General features: G+C 38.5%; 1 protein-coding gene across 3 annotated transcripts in view; it reads left to right on the forward strand.

Annotated features, from left to right (window-relative positions):
• Tbl1xr1 (transducin beta like 1 X-linked receptor 1) overlaps positions 1-16379 on the forward strand; it is a 144155-nt gene that overhangs the window by 64446 nt on the left and 63330 nt on the right. For 2 of the 3 annotated variants that reach the window (XM_028762950.1, XM_028762940.1), the window contains exon 2: positions 4500-4566. The gene's annotated coding sequence lies outside the window, so the exon portion shown is untranslated. Of the gene's footprint in view, positions 1-4499; positions 4567-14356; positions 14376-16379 lie in introns of those variants that run through there. The other variant, XM_028762959.1, reaches the window with a different exon arrangement.

Consider the following 16379-nt stretch of genomic DNA (forward strand, 5'->3'; position numbering starts at 1 on the left):
TCATTGTTGTTTTGCTTCTTTAAGTAAGTACTGCCATGTACTTAGTTGCTTAGGCTACTGGACGCAGGCTGTGTTGCTCCGTGTAGATAGATGGTTGTTGTATTTGCACTTTTGCTGGGGCAAGAGCCAGTTTCCAATCAGTGAGCCGAATGAATTTATTCTTAGAAACCAGTCAAAATAATTTTTTTATTTTGCAGATTTTTTTCATAAATAAAAAGCCTAATTTTTACATTAAAAAAGCCTAGTTATATGTTAGTGGAATTACTTGGAAGATGTTTGCTTAGTCCCAATGTCCATGCTAAAGGCCTTTTCTAAGATTATTACATTATTCACTTTAGGTACATGTTGATAATGGCTTAAAAAAAACAAACCAGAATTATTTTGTTTGGAGACTGAATGAACTTTAACAGTCTATAAAGTTAGCTTTGTAATTTATGAGGTGTACTTTTATTTTCTGTTAGTGGCATGTTAGTCTGTCCCTGCCACCTTCTGGAAGTGGTATGCAAAGGCTCTCATCATGAGAAGAGCGGCCAGCCACTGTCTCTTCAGACCATGTGTTTGGTCTGTGCCTAGATCCCACACCTGTGCTGTTACAACAGTGAATCCAAAAAACTACACATCTCCCAGGTGTTAGTCTTAGTTATAGAGGTGAGCAAATGAGCCCTGATGTGCAGAAAGGGCTGGGGAGGCATGCTAGACAGCTATGGGAGAGAGGTATGCTGAAGGAGCACCCTCCCCGTGGGTGGTCAAGGGACAGTCCCATGTGGCTTGAACCCCCAGAGGAAGGAATGGGGCTAGGTTTGAGGGAAGAACCTCTTTGTAAGTGCATTTCCAGTACTGGAATGTCAGTGTCATGCGGAGGCAGCCACAGAGGACTGAAGGCCAAGGTAGAGGAGCTGACTGAGAAGCAGACATAACGTGGGTGCCAGAAAATTGCACATTCCAAGCTGCCGAGCAGATTGAGACTGTGTCTTCAGAAAACAAATAGAAATTAAAAGGCAGATGTGCAGGACACAGCTTTACAGCTTGGCTCTCATTTGTCCTGTGATTAAAGCACATCTGTAATGTGCTTCTTCTTTCCAAGTGTGTCTGTCCTACAAGTTTAAATTTTTTTGTGTGATTTGCTTTTTAAATGTGCTGCACAGCATTTAGGTGGCTACAGGTAAATGTTGCTTCATCTCAGAATTGTGATCTGGCCTTCGGTGTGTTGATAGGAATTCCTGTCATTTAGGTTGAATTACCTTGACACAGCTGTGTTTCACTGTCTGCTGTTTTCTGAAGATGAACTTGTCCTTGATGCTGTAGAAACAGTTATTTTCTTAACCATTTAAGTGGTATTTACCTTAAGGATCTAAGTCTAAGGAAAAGTTAAATAAAAACTAAAGAATATTGAGGAGAGATAACTAGTAGAACTTCCATTAAATACATCTGTAGGGGTCATAAGGAAAATTCTCACTAATGCCAAAGAAGGGAAAGAAGGAAACTAACTGGAATGGGCTGGATCAGTATTTTACCCAAGTACTGTGTGCAGTTCATGTGTGTGTGGCCAGACAGACACATATGTAGAGCATCCTTGCTAGTTTACTGACATGCAGTTTAGGTGACAGCAGTGTTTTGGATACTTGATAAGGGCTCTGGCCTCCAATGCAGCTGGCACTGATGGACGGATCGTTTACTGTGGACCACTGTGCTCCCTGCACAGGGAAGCGGCACACCGTTCTCCTCTTGTCATCCCATCTCCCAGCAGATGTCAGTGGTCACTGTGACTTTGTCCTGTGGATGTTTGGATAATAGTATCTACTTTTTAATGAATTTTACAAGAATATTCTTAGGAATGGACAGGGTAGTAGAGTTAATTTTTAAAAACTAAAATGAACACCTATCTGCTCGATCTAATCACCATAGGTGTCTGAAATTAAAGATTGTCAAAGAAGCAGGCACATTCCTTTTGAAACTATTAGTCTAAGTGCAAGCTGTGCCTTACATTTTTTTTTTCTTGCTGTTCTAGAACTCACTATGTAGAAGATCAGCCTGGCCTTGAACATAGAAATCCCCTTCTCCCCTCTAGCTCCTCATACCTAAAACTAATGTTTGGCACCTAGGTCAGTGGGCTGGTGTATGTTGCCATAACCTTCTGTAACTCTAATGCTAAGTTGAGTTCCGGGTCTCTAGTAAGTGTGGCCATGGTCCCAGGATACCTGAGTGCTCAGTGAAGAATGAAAGCAGAAGAATAAACCCAAAGGGACTTGTGGCTTTCATAGGTTATTCAGGACACTGCTTAGTGATCTTTATTACTGACTTGTGTAAACTCATCTTTCTAGCTATCACTGTGACTATCCTCCTTTTGGTGACACCAGTTTTGTGCCATCTACCTATTAATCTACTTTGCACTGATGGACAGTGTCCCTTCTGAGTATCACCTCTTAGATGTGATATATGAAACATAATTTTTTCTTTGTTCTCTCATTTATTAAATCCCGACTGCAGGTTTTTCTCCCTTTTCCCATTTCCATTCTCCCACCCCTCCCCCCTATCTATTCTGCCTTCATTTCTGTTCAGAAAAGGACATACCTACCATGGACATCAACCAAACATAATATATCAAGTTGCAGTGAAACTTGGTACCTCCATCATGCTATGACTGGACTAGGTAACCCAGTAGGAGGGAAAAAGAGCCCTAAAAGCAGGCAGAAGAATCAGAGACAGGTCCCCATTGTCCCTTCCCCTCCTGCTCCACGCTCTACAGTTGGGAGTTCCACAAGACGGACGACCTAGCTACACAACTATAGTATATATGCAGTGGGCCTAGGTCAGACCCATGAAGCTTCCTGGTTCTCAGTTCAGGGCTTGTGCTCCTGTGAGCCCACTCTAGTTGATTCTCTAGGTTTTCTTGATGTGTCCTTGATATGTCCTTGACCCCTCTGTAATACTTTTCCCTCTTTAGCAGGATTCCCTAAGTTCGGCTGTGGGTCTCTCTGCATCTGTTTACATTTATTTCTGGATGAAGCCTCTCTGATGACAGTTGGTCTAGGTACTAATCTATATGTATAGAAGAATATAATTGAGAATCATTTAATTGACTTTCTATTGTTGTTTTGCCAGTGGTTTTTGGTTCTATACCAGGTCTCTGCTAGTCCTCCAGACAGTGTCAGTGGTGGGCTCCCTCTTGTGGCATGGGTCTCAAGCTGGACCAATCAATCGTTGGTTGGCTATTTCCACAATTTCTGCACCACCTTTGGGCCGCAAACATGGTTCCCCCCCCCCCCCCCCCCCCCCCCCCCGTCCTGCCTATCTTGTAGGCAGGACAAAGTCTAGGTTGAAGGTTTTGTGTCTGGATGGTGTCTGGGAGGTGGGAAGATGTTTTATGTTCATGGAACAGTACGATTAACAGTAAAAATGGTCGTCCTTCCAAAAACAATGAGAGATTCAATGCAGTCCCCTTCACATTTACAACACAGTTCTTTACAGAACAACTGAAAGAGCAACACCCAACTTTATATGGAAAGCAGAAAGCAATCAGTCTTGTATAATGAAAAAAAACCCTCAGGAAATATCATCATTCCTGATTTCAAGCTGTACTACAGAATTATAGTACTAAAATCCACATGGTATTGGGGTAAAAACAGTCAGTTGATCAAAGGAATCAAATTGAAGACCCAAACATAAATCTACATACCATTGGACACCTGATTTTTGATAAAGAAGCCAAAATTATTTAACAGAAAAAAACAGCATCTTCAACAAATGTTGCTGATCTAATTGGATATCTGCATGTAAAAGATATCTGGATGTAAAAGAATGCAAATAGATTTATTTCTACCACCATGCAGAAAACTGATGTCCATATGGATCAAAGACCTCAACGTAAAACCAGATACATTGAACCAGGTAGAAAGTGAGGAACAGCCTTGAACACATTAGCACAGCGGATAACTTCCTGAACAGAACACCAATACTGCACATGCAGTAAGATCAACAGTTAATTTATGAGACCTCATGAAGCTAACAAGCTTCTGTCAGGCAGAGCAAACACGCCTTTTCTGTTGCAGATATCCCGTGGGGGCTGTGAGTCATTCCCCAGAGCAATAGAAGGAAAGCCTGGAAGACTTATAGTTTGAGATGAGCACCTGACGTGTGATTGAAACAATTTTAAAACCAGATAAATGTGTCTCTCATCAAAATACATAGAATGTATGTTCCCATCATTTGCATGGCTTGTGGTCATGTCTGACGAACTCTAATGCAGTTGCACTCTCTGGGATTGAGCTGAATTGGGAGGTCACACACGACATTCCCCAGATGCTGGCTGGTAACTGCATCAGCCTCTCAGGAATATAAGCATGCAGTGTTTGGTGCTGTGTGTGACACAGCTGTGGTGGAGAGTCTCACTGGAGGGATACTGAAGACTTGTATAAATGAGTATTTTGAACATGCAGAGCTTGGTATGGGAAATCTTAAGTTGAATTTGAGAACACTGAAACTATTTTCTTTTTTCTTAGCCTCAGCAACTTGTGATTGGTAGTTGGATATCCAGTTGCACATCCTCACATCAATGCACTGCCAATGGTAAGGTGCCACTCCTTTTTCTCCTGTCCCATGCTAGTGCTTTATAGCTGTGTTTATTCTTTTCTTTTTTATAGACTATTGAGAATTAAACATTTCTGAAAAATCTCAGAAAACACAAAAGTTTAGAATTTTTAGCAAAAGGAACTCTATTTAAAAAATTCTCATTTTCCTGTAATTTTTATGGTTACCTAGTGTCTTACTTTTTTGTTGTTGTATTGAGCCAATATGACTAAGGCAACTTATAGAAGAATGCACTTAATGAGAGGGCTTATGGTTTTGTAGTGTTATAGTCCATGACCACCGCGAGGCAGGGAGCATGGCAGTAGTCAGGTTGGCATAGTGCTTGAGCAGTGATTGAGAGCTTACTTGCTGAGACGGCAACTGTGAGACAGTGAGAGAAACCTAACTGCGAATTGGTGAGCTTTTGAAACTTCACGTCCACCCCCAGTTATACATCTATCTCTTCCAGTAAGGCCACACCTCCTAATTCTTCCCAGTTTGAGCACCTAGGATCCAAGCATTTGAATACAAGGGGCTGTAGGGGCCATTCTCATTCAGACCACCACATCAAGATAAAAAATGTGATGTAAATATAATCTTTTGTGAAATGAACTACATTTTGTGAATAGAATTAATTAATTTTGTTAAAAATTTGATATTGATAGTTAAAATTCCTTTATTTTTGTTCATCATTTTAGTGAGTTTTAGGATATTGTGCTTATCCTGATGTTACTAGTTAATATGCAGCTAAATGTATAATATTTTACATTTTTATTTAGTTGTTAACTTTAGGGGGAAAGACACCTTTACCTCTTTAGAAAGGTTTAGAAGTCTTTAATTTTGAATTGTACATGTAGAAATGACTACAGTCCCTGTTTGATGACAATAGTAGAATAGTATTAAATTCCTAAGATTTGTTTGTGCTATAGGTTCAGTGATCTCACAAACTAAAATTTAGAATGATTTTATTCTACTCTAATATTGTGTTTGGGGGTGCTTTTGCTTCTTAGAATTTTTTTTTTAAATTAAAAATTGGACAGTTTGTGTGTATCATGCATTTTGACATGTTTCATTTTCCTTTCTTCACTCCCACCCCCCTCCTTTACTCCCTCTGGAATATTCCTTCTTTCTAACATGTGCATGTGCCACCTGCACCCCCTCTTTTTCTTCTTTTTCTTTTTTTTGAGATGGGGTCTTACTATTAGTTTAGGTTGACGTAAAATTCAGCGAGATCAGCCGGCCTCTGGCTCCTGAGTGCTGGGACTGAAGGTGTGCGTGTGCATCACTGCATTAACCATGGGCTTCGTCGTAGTTTATTTTGGTGAATGGGTGTAGGCTTATGTGCTAGAGCAGGGATAGCTTTCCAGTGGCTACCCTTTTGAAGGGAAAGGACATCCCGACCCTCAGCAGCCATTACCACCCACTGGAGTCTTTTAAACTGTATTCCTCCTATGTGGCTGCTGTGTGTTTGGGAATAAATAAATAGTAGAATGACCAGCAGTCCCTCATATCCCACATTTATATTGCTGAGATGTGATTACCGTTATTACATCAACAATGAATATATTAAATAGAAAGTTATAGAAATAAACTATTTACTGAATTTTAAGCCGAGCACTGCTATGAACAATGTGCTTGTCCTGTTCTGGATGTGAAGCTTCCTTCTGTCCAGTGATCTGCTTTTCCTCTCCACTTGTCACTTAGCTATCAGGGTACGTGCATACAGTAATTTAAAAAAAAAACTTAATAATACCCCCTAGTGAGGACCAAGACCTTCCACTGGTTAGAGGAGCTAATGTTGTGGCCACATAGCCATAGCTGGGGAAAGGCTCACTGTATACGGGGTGTGCGCTAAGTGCAGTTTCAGAAATTTATTTCCCCAGTGTAAGGGAGAGACTATTTCCCATTTTCCTCTGAGCATTTCATGTGCTGTTGCACTGGTGAGAGGGCTTGGTCCTGGTGAGCACTGCTGATATAAACACTGGGGATTGGTGACCCCTTTGCCACCTTCCCTGTACCATACATTGAGTTTACACTGCCTTAGCTATTAAAATGCACTTTATATGACCAGAACTGACAGTTTTCCTTTCTGGAATTATCTTCATATTAGTGGGACTCATTGGTTAGCAGGTTATGTGATGATGTTTGCTCTTTTGTTTCAAACTTGTGTTAGAGAGAAAAGTTACAGCTCCCTCTCCCACCCATGGCCCCTGTTACAGATGTTCTTTCTGATAAATTGTGCCCTGCTGTGCCCTGCCTGATTATTGTGGTCATTAATACACCAGTTTCATCCCTAAATATTTCAGTATTAGAAGTTGCACACTCCTATATAATTACAATAGCATTTTTCTGCCTTAAACTGCCATTAACTTTTTCATGTGATAAGGAATGTAAGTACATGTTATTCATATTTGAAATCACAAAACATTTCCTTTTCTCCAGGTATGAGTGAGTAAGTTCTGGAAACAACATTCTAACAATACTTGTCTCTTCCTGATTGCCCTGTTTTAGTTTCCATATATAGTATCTGGAAGTCCGTCCATGTTGTACCCAATAGCACAATTTCCTGTCTTAATTTGCCTTTCCTTTTTCTGAGATGGTCTCATTTAGCCTCGCTGGCTTGTAACTCACCAGGATCCACCTGTTTGTCTCCTCTCAGTGCTTATAATAAAGGTGTGCACCGTTATATCTGTTCTGTTACCTGCTTATTTTCAAAGGCTGAAGAACACACCATTTTATGCATATTTTTTCTTTGATTAGTGTTTTGTTTTGTGGCATTTGGATTGGTTCTGTTTTGGTTTATTCATGGTAGAGTTATCTGAGATCTTGTCTGAGATCTTGATTTCAGATTTTAAGAAGTTCTTTTTGGATTTCTGAGCAGGCTTCTTGGAGCATGCAGTGTTTTAGTTTAACATTTTTGAGGATTTCCATATTATGGTCCAAATGTTGGTTATTTCATAGATGTGAGATGTTGACAATTTTTAATAGCTATTTTAAGCTTCTTGAATTTCTTATGTTTTTATAGAATGGTGACAGAATGCGTAGTTGCTGTGCACAATTTACTTAGCTATCCCTTTCTATCTGACTGTAAAGCTTCCCCTACTCTGTTTTGTTAATTGTATTTCTTTAGGGAAATGTTCGTCTTTTCCTTATATTTTCTGCAAGTCAGCTGGGTCCAAGGGTTTGATCTAATTTTGGTCTCATCCCTCATTATGTGGAAGCCTAGGAAGGCTTTACTAGTGCTTTACTAGTACATCCCAGAAGAAGCATCTAATAGTTGAGGATGCTCATTGGTGATCATGACCTAGATGTCAAATTCATTATTCCAACAGTGTGCACAATCATTAATGTTTCTACAAAGAAAACCGCTCATGTCCTGGCTTATACAGGAGAGACATGCATATTGGTTTTGTTTGTTTGTTTGTTTGGTTTTTTCCCCTTTCCTTACTGGCTTTTAAATACTGACTTGTTTCCCCAGGTTCCTAGAAGGTAGGGTCTGTTTAAGTGTTATTGTGTGCTTGTAGTTTTGAACATCTGACATATTTATTGCTTTGCGGTTTTATTACTAATGTCAGTCAGATTTTCTTGGCTAAAGGAGCCTTTTCAAGCTGACTTTTCAGTCTTTGAAAGGATGGTAGTAGACATTGATGGATTCCCTCTATCTCATAACAAGATAGTCCATCGTCTTTCTGCATGTCCCTAGTCCCCACATCAGTCTTGTTTGCTTTCAGTGCAAGGCAGAAGTGAGGCCACAGTATTGAGTTCAGGAAGTAGGTTGATTCTGGGGAAGCAATGTATGTGTGTGATATGGTATTTCTCATACAAATTTAGCATTTTATTTTTAAAATTCAACTCCTTTGTCAGTTTTTTCATGATGAAAGATACATAATAAATTAGGAAATATTTAAAAATAAATAAGACTATAAAGGAAAAAACTCAACAGTATGTTAAATATGAGTAATCATATTAATCATAGCTAATGTTGACTATATAATTGCTATATTGCTTACATATTAACAATATAATATATAATTATTGTTAATAATCATGTTAATTTTATCCAGCATTCTAATTACATTTAATAATGAATAACAAAATAATAAAATGACATGTAATTCAGTATATTAAATGTAGAATTCTGTTCTCTGAGTGAAAGTCTTTGTATGTACGTATATAGCTCAGACTGACCTTCAATTCAGGTTTCCTTTCTCAGCCTTTTAGTGCTGAGTTTACAGTGTACCACCTGCCCTTCCAAAGCACAGCTTAGTATCCAGGATACCAAGAGCCAGTCCTCTGTGATCTGGAAAGGGATGAGTGCTGTGTTTATCTCCTCCTCCCCCTTGTCCTGCTGGTTTAGTGTTATGTTTTGAAATTGTGTGTGTGTGTGTGGGGGGGTGTCTCATTCTAGCTCAGGTTGGACTTGACCTCACTGCACTATCAACCTGAACTGACACATTTGCTTCCTGGGTTTCTGAGTGCTGGGATGACAGACTTGAGGTCCACATTTCGTTAAAATGTTTAGGTAATCATTGTATGAGCACCACATCCTGACTGAGCGTTTGGTTGGATTCATTTGATTTATGTCTAGTATTTGGCTAAATTTTTGATTGGATACCATTCCTTGGTGTGATATAGTCTTGCTTTTTCTCTGTAAGTGCTTAAAAAAAAACAACCCAAAACTACAGTTTGTCTAGCTTTAAAAATGTAGGTATAGGGGCTAAAGAAGTAATAGTTTCATGCCCGCTTCTGTACTCTTTAGATACCAGCCACACACATGATGCACAGACATACATGCAGGCAGATTAATTGCCCATTAGGTAAAAATAAATAAACTTTGTTTGCATGTATGTTTGTGTGTAAAATGGGCATTTTAGAGTGCACCTTGTAATCAGCTGAGACTGTTTACTGTGGTTCTTCTGATTGACATTTCTACCAGAAGGTGTTTTGATGACAGTATGCAGGTCCTATTTTAAATATTCCAAAAGCAATTTTTGCTTCACAGATAAGTTTGTGAACCTGTTCCATCAGTCTGTTTAGCCCCATTTTTTCTTGTTGTTCTGATTCTACAGTCATTCCCCAATATGTAAAATTTAACTTCATTTAACAAGACTTCTGAGTTTAGAACCATGAAGGGCTCTGTTAGGCCTATTAATTTCTATAGAATTGAATGCTTAATCATAACTGTTTGTTTTCTTTTTTTTCAAAGATTTATTTATTTTACTTATGAGTACACTGTAGTTGTCTTCAGACACACCAGAAGAGGGCATCGAATCTCATTACGGATGGTTGTGAGCCACCATGTGGTTGCTGGGATTTGAACTCAGGACCTCTGGAAGAGCAGTCAGTGCTCTTAACCGCTGAGCCATCTCTCCAGCCCCTGTTTGTTTTCAAGTACATCTAAATGTTCTGTTGGGGAGCTATAGAAAGGAAAGGCTGCAAATATTAGCTGCCTTTTTCTTTTGTTTGTTTTTTCTTTCTTTCTTTTTCTTTTTTTTCTTTTGTTGTTGTTGTTGTTGTTGTTTCGATACAGGGTTTCCCTGTGCAGTCCTGGCTGTCCTGGAACTCACTCTGTAGACCAGGCTGGCCTCGAACTCAGAAATCGGCCTGACTCTGCCTCCCAAGTGCTGGGATTAAAGACTGTGCCACCACTGCCTGGCTTAGCTGCCTTTTGAAGAGTGATTTGTGGAGGTGTTGGGGGATGTATCAGCCCCATTCTTTGTTGATGTGTGGAGAGGCTGTGAGGAGGGCAGGTCAGGTCTGCTCAGCATTTCCTAAATGACCTGTGGCAGAGACACACCCCACTCCCACCCACTTGTGCACACTCTTGCTTTGAATGGGATTGTCCAGATGCTCAGCAAAGTTGGATGGTGTGTCCAGGTACTGCACACCAGGAGTTGATCATCCTGCAAGAGCAACCTAGGTAAGACTTCCAGGAGTTTATGTTTGTGTGTGTATCTGTGTTTCTTCCTCTGCCGTAGTTCTCTAGGTAGCACTCAAAGCACCACAGTGAATAAGAATTGAGAGAGTAGGATCCCTTAGAGGAAACCGTTTTCCTCCCATTTAGCATAATGGTGGCCATAGGTTTGTTGTATAGAAAGAAACTTTGTTATGTTGAGGTATGCTCCATCTAATTCTTGGCTTTTTTTTTTTTTAAATGAAGAGGAGAGGTTTTGTCCTTAATTATCTTTATGTGCTGAGTTACAGAGTTTTGTGTATGTTGAACCAACCTTGCATCCCCACATCAACTTGGGTGTGTGATCTTAATGTATTCTTGAACTTGATTTATAAGAGTTTTATGAGAGTTTTTACATATGTGTTTGTTTGGGAAATTATCTGAGGCTTGCTGTCTGTGTAGTTATCCAGTTTGAATATCAATGTAATGCTGTTGTAGTAGAATGAGTTGGAGGACCTACATAGTAGGAAGGGAGAACTCTGACAAGTGTCTGTCCTGAATGACAGTGTGAGCTATGACAACCCCTTCTTTCCTAGAGAAGAAGTATAACAAAGTTCCAGGTTTGATAGAATTTGCCAGTCATCCATCTGAATGTGGACTTTTCTTTGTTGAGAAGCTTTCAAATTATTGCTGCAGTGGCACTTGATACCAAGTTGCTTATATTGTTTTAATTCTGGTATGTCCTACGTGGGTTAGAAACTTACCCATTCCATGTATAGGTTTTTAGAGTATTAATGTTTTCAGAATTCCTAAATGATTGGCTTATTAAATTGAAAGCTGTGGGAACCCCAACCCTTTACCACTAAATATATTTGTTTTCTCTCTTTTTTTTTTCCTTCTGGCCAGTTTGTTATTCTTTGTGGGTTTTTTTTCCCCTTTCAAGGAATCAGTGCAGTTTGACTGATTGCCTGTATGGTTGTTTTTAGCCTCGGTTTTACAAATTTCAGCCTTTGTCTTTTAGCACTGCTGCCATCTGTCGTTTTGTTGTTGTTTGTTTGTTTGTTTTTCTTTTGGATTACTGTTACTCTCGTTTTTCCAGGACATTGGGGTACATTGTTAGCCTATTTGTGATCCTCCTCCCCATGAAAACACTCAGTGATAAACTTTCCTCTTAGAACTAGCTTTCATATCCATGATCTTTGCTTTGCTGAGGGTCGCAGTGGTCATCTCAGGGTATGTTGTTTTGTCTCCATGTATTCCTGTAGTGTTTTTTGTTTTTTTTTTTTTAGTTTTCTAGTAATTGGTTTCAAATTTTATTGCATGTTGATCTGATGGATAAGAGGTTATTTTGATTCTGAGTCATCCTAACCAGCCTAGAATTGTTATGCAGAGCACTCTGTGGTCTCAACTTGTTGAGCTTCTGCCTTTTTCCTGAATGCAGGGATTAAAGTTCTGTACCAGCACACCAGCCTGTTCCTGTTAGTGCATATGTGTTAAAGCAATAAGCCTAATCGTTGTCAAATATTTGAAAACCTGTTTTTTTCTAGCCACGTAATAGGTGTCTTAGTTCAGGTTTTACTGCTGTGAACAAACACCATGACCAAGTCAACTCTTACATGGACAACATTTAATTGTCCTGACATGTTCAGAGATTGAGTTCATTATCATTTAGGTGGGAGTGTGGCAGCGTCTAGGCAGGCATGGCGTAGGCAGAGCTGAGAGTTCTCCATCTTTATCTGAAGGCTGCTAGTGGAAGACTGAGTTCCAGGCAGCTAGGATGAGGGTCTTAAGCTCACATCCACACTGACACACCTATTCCAGCAGGGCCACACCTTCTAATAGTGCCACTCCCTGGGCGAAGCTTGTGCAATCACAATGGAAAAGGATGGAAATTTCTTTCAAAAATACATTTCTCTTTTATCTGTTTCTTATCATGTGATAATACATGTCACAGTGTACACACCAGTGTTACTGCCTCCACTATAGATTTAGGCATGTTGACATCCTCTCCTCTTACCCATTCTGACAAGTTTAGGATAGAATTTCATAGTAGTTTTGATTTGCATTTTCTTGATGACTGTGGGTGGTGAACATGTCTTTTAGTGCTTCTAGGTGAATTTCAGTTTCCTCTTTTGAGAGTCTACTCCTTACAGCTGTATTGCATTATTTAGTTTGTTTGTTGTCTAGTATTTTGAGTTCTTGATATAGTTGGCTATTAGTCCTCTATCAGATGTGGTAGTAGTGAAAATCTTTTTGAATTCTGTGGGCTGCCGTTTTGACCTGTTGACAGTGTCCTTTGCCTTTTAGAAGCTTTTCAGTTTCAATTTATTAATTGTTTCAGTGTCTGTGCTTTCCTTGTTGTGTTCAGGAAGTTGTTTCCTGTGCTAGTGCATTCAGGGCAGTTCCCACTTTCTCTTCTGTAGGGTTCAGTGTGTGTGGTCTTATGTGGAGGTCTTTGACTACTTAGATCTGAGTTTGGTGCAAGATGATAAACATTGATCAGTTTGCATTCTTCTACATGCAGACATCCAGTTTGACCAGCATCTTCTGTTGAAGATGGCTTCCTCACTCCATCCCCATTGGTTATTTTTGGCATCTTTATCAGAACAATCAGGTGGCCAGAGGTGTCTGGATTTATGTCTGTGTCTTCATTTCGATTCAGTTGGTCATCGTGTCTGTTTTTGTACCAATAGCATGCTTGTTTTTATACCAATAGCATGCTTCTTTTTATTACTATAGCTTTGTCATACAACTTGAAATTGTGAGTGGTGAGTCCTGCAGTTAGGAAGGTTTTAGCTATCCTTTTGTTGTTGTTTTTGTTTGTTGCTTAGTTGGAGCTACCCCAAGATACTTTATATCATTTTTGACAATTGTGAATGGTGATATTTTTCTTTTGGGGGGGGGTTGTTTTTGTTTTCCCTGCTCATTTGACATTTTTGCATAGGAGGGTTACTGATTTTTTTTTTTGAGTTAATCTTGTTTCCAGTCAGTTCCCTGAAGGTGTTTATTAGTTGTTTGGGTTCCCTGGTAGAATTTTCAGGGTTGATACTATCTGATCATTGGCAAACAGGGATACTTTGGCTTCTTCCTTTCCAGTTTGTATTCTCTTGATCTTCTTTAGTTGTCTTATTGTTCCAGCTAGAACTTTAAGTATGATATTGAATAGATATGGAGCGATTGGACAGCCTTGTTTTGTTCCTGATTTAGTGAAATTGCTTTGAGTTTCTTTCCATTTAATTTGATGTTGGCTATTGGCTTACTGTAAATTGTCTTTCTTATATTTAGGTATGTCCCTTTTATCCCTAGTCTCCAAGATTTTTATCATGGAGGGGTATTAGATTTCATCAAAGACCTTTTGGTATCTAATAAGATGATCATGTGTTTTTTTTTTTCTTTCAGTTTGTTTATATGGTGGATTAGATTGATAGATTTTCCTATGCTAAGCCTACATGATCATTGTGGATAATGTCTTTTATGTGTTCTTGGACTCAGTGTACAAGTAGTGTTTTATTGAGTATTTTAGCATTTATGCTAATAAAAGAAATTAGTCTGTAATTTTTTTTTGTTGACTTTTTGTATGGTTTGGGTATCAGGGTAACTTTGGCCTATTAAAATGAATTTGGCAGGATTCCGTCTGTTTGTATGTTGTGGAATAATTCGAAGTGTATTGACCTTAGCTCTTCTTTGGAAGTCTGGTAGAATTCTTCGTTAAAACCTTCTGACCCTGAGCTTTGTTTATTTGTTTGGGAGAATTTTAAAGACTGCTTCTGTATCACTAGGAGTTATAAGTCTATTTAAGCTGTTTATCTGATCTTGATTTAATTTTAATATGTAGTATCTAATAAAGAAAATTATCTGTTTTTTTTTCAGATTTCGCAGTTTGGTGGAATACAAGTTTTTACAGTAGGATGACCAAGTGATTTTTGGGATTTCCTGTGTGTCTGTTGTTATGCCCCTTTTTCTTTTCTGATTTGTTGATTTGGATATTCTCTCTCTCTCTATTTAGTTTTGATAATTGTTTATTGATTTTTCTCAGAGAACCAACTCTTTGTTTCATTGGTTTTTTTTGGGGGGGGCAGTATTCTTTTTGTTTCTATTTTCAACCCTAAGTTTGGTTATTTCTTTACATCTATTTCTCTTGGATATACTTGCTTATTTTGCCTTTTTTTTTTTAAACCTAGCTTTCTGGTGTGCTGTTAAGTTGCTAGTATGAGAGCTCTCCAATTCCTTTATGCAGGCACTTAGTGCTATGAACTTTCCTTAGAACTGCTTTCATTGTGTCCATTAAATTTGGATATGCTGTGCATTCATTTTTATTGAATTCTAGGAGGTCTTTAATTTTCTTTTTTCTGCCTTGACTCAGTAATCATTCAGTTTCCATGAGTTTGAAGGCTTTCTGCTATTTCTGTTGTTGAAATCCAGCTTTAATCTATGGTGGTCTGATGGGATGCAGGGGTTATTTCAATTTTATTATTTCTGCTGAGACTTGCTTTGTGACTGAGCACATGGTAAATTTTGGAGACTCTGCTGTGTGGTGCTAACAATGTATATTCTTTTCTGTTTGGGTAAAACATTTTGCTGCTATTTATCCATTTATCCATTTGGTTCATAATATTTGTTTAGGTTTTGTCTGGATGACATGTCCAATGTTGAGAGTGGTGTATTAAAGTCTCCCAGTAACATGTATGGGGATACATGTATGAATTAAGCTTTAGTAGCATTTCCTTTACAGACTTTGATGCCCTTGTGTTTGGGGCACAGATGTTGAGAATTAAAAAATCATCTTGGTTGATGTTTCCTTTGAGTATGAAATGTCCTTCTCAGTCTCTTTTGATTAACTATGATTTGAAGTCTGCTTTGTTAGATATAATGGCTATACTAGCTTGTTTCTTAGGTCCATTTGCTTAAAAAAACTCTTCTTCCAACCCTTTACTCTGAGGAAAGGATGATTCCTGTTTTTACATTGATCTGTTAGTGTGTGTCTTTTTATTGCGGATCAAGACCATTGATGTTGAAAGATACCAATAACCAATGAGTGTTAATTTTTGTTGTTGTTGTTTGTGGTGGTGTGCATGTGTGTATGTGTCCTTCTGTCCTTTCTTTGGAATTTGCTGATACGAGATTATTTATTGCCTTTATTTTTGTGGGTGTTGATCTCCTTTGGTTGGGAGTTTTCTTTCTAATACCTTTTGTAGAGCTGGATTTGTGGGTAGATATTATTTAAATTTAACTTAATGATGGAATATTTTGTTTCTTCCCTCTATGGTGATTGAAAAATTGTGCTGGTTATAGTAATCTGGGCTGGCATCTTTGTCTCTTAGAGTCTGCAAGACATCTGGCTAGACCCTTCTGGCTTTTAGAGTCTCACTTGAGAAGTCAGGTATAATTCTAATAGTTCTGCCTTTATATGTTACTTGGCCCTTTTCCCTTGCAACTTTCAATATTTCTTCTTCTGTGTGTTTAGTGTTGTAACTATTATGTGGCAGGGGGACTTTTTTTTTCTGGTACAATCTATTTGGTGTTCTGTTTGCTTCATGTACCTTTATAGGCATGTCCTTCTATAGGTTAGGAAAATTTTCTTCTAAGATTTTGTTAAGCAATATTTTCTGGACATTTGAATTGAGATTCTTTTCTTTACTCTATTCCTATTATTCCTAGGTTTGATCTTTTCATAGCATCCCCGATTTCCTGAATGTTTTGTGTCAGGAATTTTTTAGCTTTAACTTTTTTTTTTTTGACCAATGCATCTATTTCTTCTATTGTGTCTTTAACTTCTGAGATTTTTTCTTTCATTTTTTACATTCTTTTGATGATGCTTGTGTCTCTAGTTACTCTTCACTCACCTAGATCCTAGATTTTCCATTTCCAGAATTCCCTCAGATTGTGTTTTCTTTAGTGCTTCTATTTTCATTTTTAGGCC

This window comes from Grammomys surdaster, unplaced genomic scaffold (genome assembly GCF_004785775.1).
Source record: "Grammomys surdaster isolate TR1022 unplaced genomic scaffold, NIH_TR_1.0 62, whole genome shotgun sequence".
Classification (NCBI taxonomy): domain Eukaryota; kingdom Metazoa; phylum Chordata; class Mammalia; order Rodentia; family Muridae; genus Grammomys; species Grammomys surdaster.